The following is a 9,974-nucleotide window of genomic DNA, read 5'->3' as shown; positions in this document are numbered from 1 at the left end:
CTGTCCTCAGTCTATCCCATGGGGCACTCCAGAAGATATACTGCATCACAGAGAGTGTCCTGTTCAAAGGCAAGGGCACTGGGCACCCAAGCCCCCTCCTATCAGTTAGTCATTGACCACCTTCTAGGCATCTCTTGGAGGGGAGCTGGCTCTGGTCAGCCAAGGGCAGTCCTCCAGAGAAGGGGACAGTTGTGAGCCTTTTGCTGTCAACACCCACTTCAACACAGGACTGGGTGCCCTGGCTGCTGCAGAGGACCAGGTGGGCTCCAAATGCACCTGCTACAGAGCCTGCTCTAGCTGAGCCCTCTGCCTGGTTGCTCTTATGCCAGATAACCTTTTAGCAGACTCCCTCCCCTCTGTCAGGTCTTTGCTAAAACCTCACCTTCTCAGTGAGGTCCACACTGGCCACCCTGGCCACCTTACTGATGTGCAAACTGCACCTCCACCCCCTCACCATCACCCCGACTCTGATCCACTCTTTCATTTTGTTCACAGCTCTCATCGCCCTCAGACATACATAACTTACTTCTTTCATATGTTCAGTTTTCTTATGGTCTGTATCTCCCATTAGAATGGAAGCTCTTTAAGGGCAGAAATACTGGTCTAGCTTTAGCCCTGAGAATACCGCTGGCATATGCAAGGCACTTAATCAATGCTTGCTGAGTTAATTATTTAAGTCACAAAGGGACCCAGACCAAAAGAAGAGAGGAGGTCAAGACTCCAAAGAAAAGATGGTCTAAAAGCACAGTAGCCAATCCAGTAGGGTGCATCTTGGGTCCTACAGGAGGGGTACCACCACCTCCATCTTCGGGTCCAAATGAATGTAAAGTGGTCATTAAAATGTGCTCTGTGTGGCTGCTCAAAGCTGTCTGCCCAATACAGGTGCTGTAGTGGAGGACTTACTAGGCTACTACTGGTACTTCTGAAATAACTTTGTCTTATTCTCCCTCAGGAGACCACCCTGATGATAATACCTTAGTTAGCAGAACTTTTCATTCAAAGGTACGGAAATGCTAAGATATGGAAACACTCAGATATGACAATGCTTCATAGATACCAAATGAGGAATTTTTACAACTTCCTTAGAAGATGCATGCTAATGTGCACACTCTCATTAGTTCAGTGACAAGGTCTGCCACATCCTATCTGCCTTATAAAGAAGAGATCTTGGACAAATCGTGAAAAAAAATATTTTTAATCATCTCTTCCTGGCCTTCCCCCCAAAAAATTCACAGGAAATTGTTTATTCCTTGCCTAGACAAAATGGGCAAAAGATTTAGACAGAGATTACCCAAAAGAGAATGAATCATGAGTAAACAAATTGATGGGAAAAAGTTCAATTTTACCAAATTAAAACAACAGTCAAATACGATTGTCATCTATCAAATAGCAAAGTTTTTTTTCATTTTTTTTTTCTATTGTACTACCAAAAATAGCAAAGAAATGGTTCCACACATGGATGGAAGAATAAAGTGGTAAAAGCCTATGGAAAGTTATATGGCCAGATGTATTTAAAGACTTTGCTCTCTTCATAACCTTTGACCTACGAGAGTCAGAACCCTGGTGGAACCCAATCCTACCAAAATAATCAGAAATTCAGGAGGAGAAGAGCCTTTTGAAACCAGCCATAGGGGTTTAGCAGGACTAGCAGGACTAAAATGCCAGGAAGAGGAAAGAAGAGAAATAGACTCCTTGGGTAAGATGCTGATAGATTCCCTCAAAATTTCTCTTTGGTTTCACTTTCTATCACTAGGACAAACTTTCTTTAACAAACCTGTCAGTAAAATGTACTTCTGATAACAAGTGTGTTTTCAGGTCCCTAAGACATTTTATAAATCCCCACATAATTGTGTGATGAAAGGTCATTTACTCTGTCAAAAATATATTCTGTTAACTCAGGCTGAAATGTCACGTACGCATTTTCTACATTTAACTTGACTTTGCCCATGAGTTGGATAATAGATCTGAACCCAGCATCAAAATATGCAAATCATCCCACGTGGGATGCAAATGTCAAATACGCAGAGACAGACTTTAGAAAACATTGTGTGTGTGTGTGTGTGTGTGTGTGCAAGGACAACTTTTGTCACATTTACCCTGCGGCCCAACAAATAGACCACTGGTATTTAGTTTCATAGTTGTATTTGCTGCTTTCATGTGCTTCTGACTGTTGAATCTTGTTTCCAAAAGTTCCAAAACCTTCCCCTGTGCATGGCTGTTATTAACTTGGAGCCATGTTAATAAATTTTATTTTCAAAATTCAGAAATTCAGAATTCAAAACAACAATTTAAATATTCTCTGTGGAAAGGGGCGGGGTGCGATGAATTGGGATATTGGGATTGACATATATACACTATTTATACTATGTATAAAATAGATAACTAGGGCTTCCCTGGTGGCGCAGTGGTTGAGAGTCCGCCTGCCAATGCAGAGGGCATGGGTTCATGCCCCAGTCCAGGAAGATCCCACATGCCACGGAGCGGCTGGGCCTGTGAGCCATGGCCCCTGAGCCGGTGCGTCCGGAGCCTGTGCTCTGCAACAGGAGAGGCCACAACAGTGAGAGGCCCGTGTACTACAAAAAAAAAAAAAAGATAACTAATGAGAGCCTACTGTATAACTCAGGGAACTCTACTCAGTGCTCTGTGGTAACCTAAATGGGAAGGAAATCCAAAAAAGGGGGGATATATGTATACGTATAGCTGATCCACTTTGCTGTACGGTAGAAACTAACACAATATTGTAAAGCAGCTATACTCCAATTAAAATTAACTTTAAAAAAAAGAAAAAAACATGAATCAGTAGACAGGATGTGTTCGTTTTGTAGCCTCAGCAAAAAGGACTCCTATGTCTTATGGATATGATCACAAATTTCAAACGAATAAAGTGAAAATTAATGAGAAAAAAACAAAAAACAAAAAATTCTTTAGGGGTTTCCCTGGTGGCACAGTGGTTAAGAATCTGCCTGCCAATGCAGGGGACACGGGTTCAAGCACTGGTCTGGGAAGATCCCACATGCCGCGGAGCAACTAAGCCCGTGTGCTACAACTACTGAGCCTGCACTCTAGAGCCCGCAAGCCCCAGCTACTGAGCCTGTAAGCCACAACTACTGAAGCCCACATGCCTGGAGCCTGTGCTCCCCAACAAGAGAAGCCACTGCAATGAGAAGCCCGCACACCACGATGAAGAGTAGCCCCCACTCACTGCAACTAGAGAAAATCCACACGCGGCAATGAAGACCCAACACAGCCATAAAAAATTAATAAATAAATAAATGTATTGAAAAAAATGGAGATCTGGGCATCACCCACCTTCTGATAGCCCAAAACACTGTAGCTCAGGAGGTAGCCCGAATATCCTCTGAAGAGCACCTCTAGGAGAAACAAGCTTGACCACTATGACGTCATCACGTTCCCCTCACCACAGAGTCAGCCATGAAGAAAATAGAAGACAACAATGCACTGGTGTTCATTGTGGATGTCAAGGCCAACAAGCACCAAATTAAACAGGCTGTGAAGAAGCTCTATGACATCCACATGGCTAAGGTCAACACCCTGATCAGGCCTCATGGTTAGAAGAAGGTATATGTTCGACTGGCTCCTGACTATGATGCTTTGGGTGTTGCCAACAAAATTGGGATCATCTAAACTGAGTCCAGCTGGTTAATTCTAAATATAAAAGTCTTCGCTATTTAAAAAAAAAATAGCTTCAGCCCATAAAACAAGTGCTCACCCAAAATGGGGTTTAAGGGGTTTTTTTGGGTGTTTTTTCTTTATCTTTTGGCCACGCAGTGCGGCATGTGGAATCTTAGTTCCCCAACCAGGGATCGAACCTGAGACCCCTGCAGTGAAAGCGCGGAGTCTTAACCACTGGACCGCCAGGGAAGTCCCAAGTTTTTGTTTTTTAAATTTTTAGCGGAAAAGCTGCTTAAAAGGTCGTTGGCAGTTCCCAGTTTCTGAAGGCGGAGCCTGTGCAGCAGAAGTGTTCCCTGATTACTTCATGAAAGTATTTACCCAGACTTCATTTACTTTGGAAAAATTAATAGAAATGGGCTATTTAGTTACCCAAAGGTGAAGCAAATTCCTGCCCATCGATCTTGGAGATGCTGGGAAATCACAGCAGATGGGAATGCAGGATTGCTGGGGAGGAGGGGAGAAGATTCCATTCACCCCCCACCCCACCACAGGAGACCTGCCTTGATGGCCCTCGTGTGAGAAGTCACCTGGGGTCTGGCAGAGAGGGCAGGCAGGCCCCCCACTTTGCAGCATGAGGGGCTGTCACCTCCCCAGTCATGAATCCGGGCCTGAGAAAGGACACAGCAAGGCCGTCTTCCCCCTGCTAGGATACCCCTTACTCCAGACCCAGGACCTGCAGCAGTGCTTGGTTCATTCCCTCAGATCCTGGCAAAGGCAGACAGGACCAGGAGGGAATTCCCTGCTTTGAGCCTCTGCCATAAAATTATGTTTAAGGGGCTTTTCAGCTGTCGACTTCTGAATTTCCACTGTAGTCAAGGATCTCTGCTTACAAGGAAGAGAAATGAGCTACAGGCAGAGATGGAGCAATGGGAGAGGCCAGGCACATGATGACGTGCAGGCTCAGGCACATGGTGGCGTGGGGAGTGGGGCTCCTCCCTGGCCCTGGTCTTCCCCAGACGTTTCCTCTGCCCACTTTCCTTGCTCCCCTCTCCTTCCTGGTCTCCCTGGCTTTGCCTTGGCTCCACGTAGCTGCTCGAACCCTGAAGTCCAGCTCCCCATGCCTGGACCCCTGGAAGAGGAATCTGGCCCATCTTGGGTGTCCACAGCTGCTCCAAAGAGCAACGGGTCACATAGGTCCAGTCCCGTGGTGGAAACATAGGCACCCAGATCCATGATGTTATTAGAGGGAAAGCAATTAGACTTGGGGGGTCAGGACCCCCAAAATGTCTATAGCAGAGCTGGCAGCTCCTCCTTCTCCCATCCTCTCCTGGTACTTGGGTTTCATCACAACCTCTGGTTCCCTGACAAGCACATGCAAAGGCAGGATTAGATGTGACAGATTTACTGAGGGAGACACCTGGGAGGGGAGATGAAGGAATGGGGGTCTCTGGATGAGGCTAGGAGAGCTGTCAGACCATGTGCAGGCCAGACCCTGGGAAGGAGAGAGGGAGGAAGGGAGGTTGGGAAGGAAGGCCCTCAGCCTGTGGTGAGTTCTAGCAAAGTTTCAGCAGGGCTGATAGGGTGTCTGTCTTAATCAGCTCTGGCCTCTTTAACAAGATACCACAGACTGGGGGCTAAATAACAGATATTTATTCTTCACAGTCTGGAGGCCAGGAAGTCCAAGATCTATGTGCCAAAAGATTCTATGTCTGGGGCTTCCCTGGTGGCGCAGTGGTTGAGAATCCGCCTGCCAATGCAGGGGATACGGGTTTGTGCCCCGGTCCGGGAAGATCCCACATGCCGTGGAGCAGCTAGGCCTGTGAGCCATGGCCTCTGAGCCTGCGTGTCCCGAGCCTGTGCTCCGCAATGGGAGAGGCCACAACAGTGAGAGGCCTGCGTACCGAAAAAAAAAAAAAAAAAAATTCTATGTCTGGTGAGAGCCCTCTTCCTGGTTTGCAGATGGCCCGGCAGAGAGAGATCATCTCTCAGGTGTCTCTTCTTATGAGGGCACTAATCGCATTCACGGGGGCTCCACCCTCCTGACTTAATCACCCCCAAAGGTCCCACCTCCTAATACCATCACATTGGGGGTTAGGGCTTCAATGCATGAATTTTGGGAGGACACAAGATTTAGTCCATAACAGTGTCCTTGAGGTTAATTCAGTCAGAGGAGTCTCACATATCTCAGGAGTGACCTTGCCTTAGTTCCCCTGCTGTGCTTGGTCCCTGGTTGAGGCTTCCATCAGAAATGTGGACATGGCTTTATTGCAGTGGTGGATTCAGAGAGGAACAGCAGGGGCTGTCAGTCAATTTTGATCCCCCAGTAGGAGATCTGAAGGGCATAAGTTCAAGGCCAACACACAAGCCCTTCTTTATTTTAAGAATGCAAAAACTCTCCTTAGCCTGAAGGCCTCACAAAAACAAATAGGCTGGATCTGGCCCGCCTGCCATATTTTGCTGACCGCCCCCCACCTTGGTTTAAATTACAAGTTAAGGTTTCGGTTGTTTGCAGCTGAAATCCTCCTAACTTCCACAAGTGGGGGAGTACTGCTGACACAAGAATGCTGACTTAAGGCTGCTTGTCATTCTAAATCCCCTTGTAAATTAGCCCATTGACACTCAGACTTACTGCATCTTACTTTAATTCTTGCTTGCATGAGAGAATGAGTGTTTTCCTTTTCCTCCTGTCCACTCCTCACCTCCTGAAGCAGGTAACTTTTAAGGTTACAGTAATGGGTGTGGGGTGGGGGCAGGGCTTCTGTAGCAGAAGTCAAGACCTGAGGGGAGAAAAATAATCTTACAGTTTTTTTTTCCTTTTGGCCACGACGTTCAGCATGCGGGATCTTAGTTCCCCGACCAGGGATCGAACCTCTGCCCTCTGCAGTAGAGGCGCAGAGTCCTAACCACTGGACCACCAGGGAAGTCCCAATAATCTTACGGTTTAATAAGGCACTGGAGAGGCACTAGCAAGAATCAAAGATCCAGGGCTTCCCTGGTGGCGCAGTGGTTGAGAGTCTGCCTGCCGATGCAGGGGACACGGGTTCGTACCCCCGTCCGGGAAGATCCCACATGCTGCGGAGCGGCTGGGCCCGTGAGCCATGGCCGCTGGGCCTGCGCGTCCGGAGCCTGTGCTCCGCAACAGGAGAGGCCACAACAGTGAGAGGCCCGCGTACCGCAAAAAAAAAAAAAAAAAAAAAAGAATCAAAGATCTGACTGTCTTTTAGATCTATCCCTACCACCCCTCTTCCCAGCCAGACCAGAAGGTCATTCACTTTTGCCTGCAACACCCGCCCCACACACACACACCCCCCCACTGACAGGAAATGTGTGGAGCGCAGAGTGGCTGACAAAAATAACCATCACAGGGGTGGAGCTCATATTGGACACCAAATAGATGGGGCCTTGAGAGAAAGAGAGCTAAGAAAACTAGAGAGAGGGAGAGAGAGAGGTAGGGGGATAGGTTGTGGAAGGGAGAGGCGGAGAGGGTGAGGGCCACTCTGCCCCCAGGGTGTAATCACCCGGGGCAGCCCCAAGGTCTAGGGCAAGGCCCAGGCCCATGGGAATCGCAGGGCCGTGTTGGAAAGACCAGAGAGGACACCCCTGACTCTCCACCTCAATGCAGACTATGTAAGGGCTGGACCGGATCACGTGAACCTGTCGGGAAGGCCAGTTGAACGGTTTCCTAGGTGTACTTCATGGCCAGAGAATTCTGCCTGGACTGGACTGCCCCACACCTCCAGGAGAACGAGGGCTGTGCTGGGATTACCCAGGCAACTGGAGAAGCCATTGATCCAGCATACTCTTTGACAAAATTAAGGGAGCTATGCAAGGAACCTTTGGTTGTGGGGAAGCTTAAGAGACTGAGGTCTGGTGCATGATCTGGCATAGAAAAATATCCTTATTGGAAAGAAGAGGTTCAGAACCCAAAACTGGAAAGTGTGTGCAGTCACACAGCACACAGAGTGGCCAGCCCTGAGCCCCGTCTCTGCAGGATGCTGCATCCCTGGCTGGCCCCTCCTTATTTGGGGATCAGGCTCCCAAAAGCAAATTGTCTGGGCATCCGGATTTGCAGAGCAAGTTCAACACACTGCTGCTCCAATTGTTGGCTTTTTTAAAGACAGAATGTCAACTTGATGCCTCAACAAGGAACCCCCATCTCATGATATGCAATATTTATTTAGTTAGTTATTTAATCAAAATACTATTCCACTGCTGTGTGCTTTCTATGTGGTTCTACTGCATGAGGATGCAGTGGTGGTTAAACACTCTGAAAAACTATTAATATCCCATGAGTCATCGAAACGGTGTTTTTCGAAAGAGTGTCCCTTCACTTTCTGATGAGGGGAAAATGACAATACAGTTCTAACACATGGCAACAATATATTCTAATATCCCCAGGCTGACTCTAATCTCTTTGAGGTTATTAAAATTTTCTCTGACCAGCAGACACTATTATCTAGAACAGAGCTTCACTTAGACGTTCATGAGATCTCAGATCCAGAAACTTTTCCCCAAAAATTTGGAAATAGATTGCTGATGAACACAAAACATGCATGGTGAGAAGAGTGGGTTGACCTTCCTCCTTTTGTCAAGATTTTAAAGTGGAAAACCCAGCCTTAGTGACCACCTGTGGGGACACTACCATTCTGTCTGCCCAGCCCTAGTGTTTTCTTGGGCTGGTCTGCTGTCTTAATCACGATTCTTGGGAATTCCCTGGCAGTCCAGTGGTTAGGACTCTGCTCTTACACTGCAGAGGACACGGGTTCAATCCCTGGTCTGGGAACGAAGATCCTGCAAGCTGCACGGTGTGGCCAAAACCAACTAACCAACAAACAAAAAATCAGGTTTCTTGGGTGGCAAGAGAAAATAAAAACCCAGAGTAAACCAGCTTTAGTGAAACACAGGAATGTATTAGCTCATGTAACCAGACTGGGAAAGTAGGGCTGGGCTGCTTTCAGGACTGGAGGGAACCAGGGACACTGATGCCATCAGAATTTTTGGTTTCTCGTCTCCTCTTCTCCCTGTGTGTTTGCTCCATTTTTTTCAGGCTAAACTATTCATGAGACCTGGGAGGGGACATGGCTACTAGCAGGGCCATGCATGGCCTCACTTCCTAACGGAAGGAGAAAAAGGTCCTCTCTCTCCCAGATCCAGTTTAAAAATTCCTGTGGAGGACAGTGATTGGCAAGGGTTCCTATACCCACCCTTGGGACCCGTTTCTTGCACGATGGGGCAAGGAAAAACCATGACTATAGTCAGGAGGGTGGATGTGTTAATAGAAGGATGGGGGAGGGGAGAACATGTAAGATCTACTTAATACATTTCAACTTTCAACAGTCTGAACAGACGTGTTCTACACCTACATTCTTCTGGGACCGGTCCCTTCCCCTCCATCCAGAGGGAACCACCCTAGGAGACGGACCCTGCCTCTTTGCCACGTGGATTATTAGATACGGGCACCTCCTAGTCCAGTAGCCTCCTCTCCCAGATATTTTTTTTTTAAGTTATTTGGGGTTTGGGGGGCTTTTTTTGTTTTTTAAAATTTATTTATACTTTATTTATTTATTTTTGGCTGCGTTGGGTCTTCATTGCTGCACATAGTGTTTCTCTAGTTGCTGCGAGCGGGGGCCACTCCTGTGGTGCACGGGCCTCACTACAGTGGCCTCTCTCGTTGCGGAGCATGGGCTCCAGGCGCGCAGTAGTTGTGGCGCACGGGCTTAGCTGCTCCGCGGCATGCAGGATCCTCCCGGACCAGGGCTCGAACCCGTGTCCCCTACATTGGCAGGCGGAATCTCAACCACTGCGCCACCAGGGAAGCCCTCTCTCCCAGAGATTTATTAGACCTGGGACTTGGATATGCCCGCTTGGTCGGCCACTGGCTTGTACTGTGGAGATGCTGGAGGAGCTGGACAAAAAGAGCTGGACCACAAGACAAAGGATGCAGCAATTTACAGAGGGAGGCAGAGGCAAAGAGCTGAGCATTCTGACAGGATCTGCATCTGGGTCCCAGTCCAGCCAAATCCCTGCTGCCAGCCTGATGCAGCACCCCATATCCATATAACCTCCCCTTTCCCTTAAGGAAGCTCGAATTGCACTTCTATGGCTTGCAATCAAAAGCATTCTGATACTCTATCTCATCCTAAAAAACAAAAAACAAAAACAAAACAAAAAAACTGCCAGAACCTTCATACCCTGATACACAGCAGAGGGACATATGGTTATACGGCTGGGTTCTGGCACCAGCCTTCCTCAACTGAATCCGAGTTCTGTCTCTTACTAACTCTGTGACATCAGACAAGCTACCTGACCTCTGCATGTCAGTTTCCTCATCTGCAAAAGAC

This window comes from Hyperoodon ampullatus, assembly GCF_949752795.1.
Source record: "Hyperoodon ampullatus genome assembly, chromosome: 8".
Lineage (NCBI taxonomy): Eukaryota > Metazoa > Chordata > Mammalia > Artiodactyla > Ziphiidae > Hyperoodon > Hyperoodon ampullatus.
The sequence above is the reverse complement of the archived record's forward strand: the minus strand, read 5'-3'. Positions refer to the sequence as shown.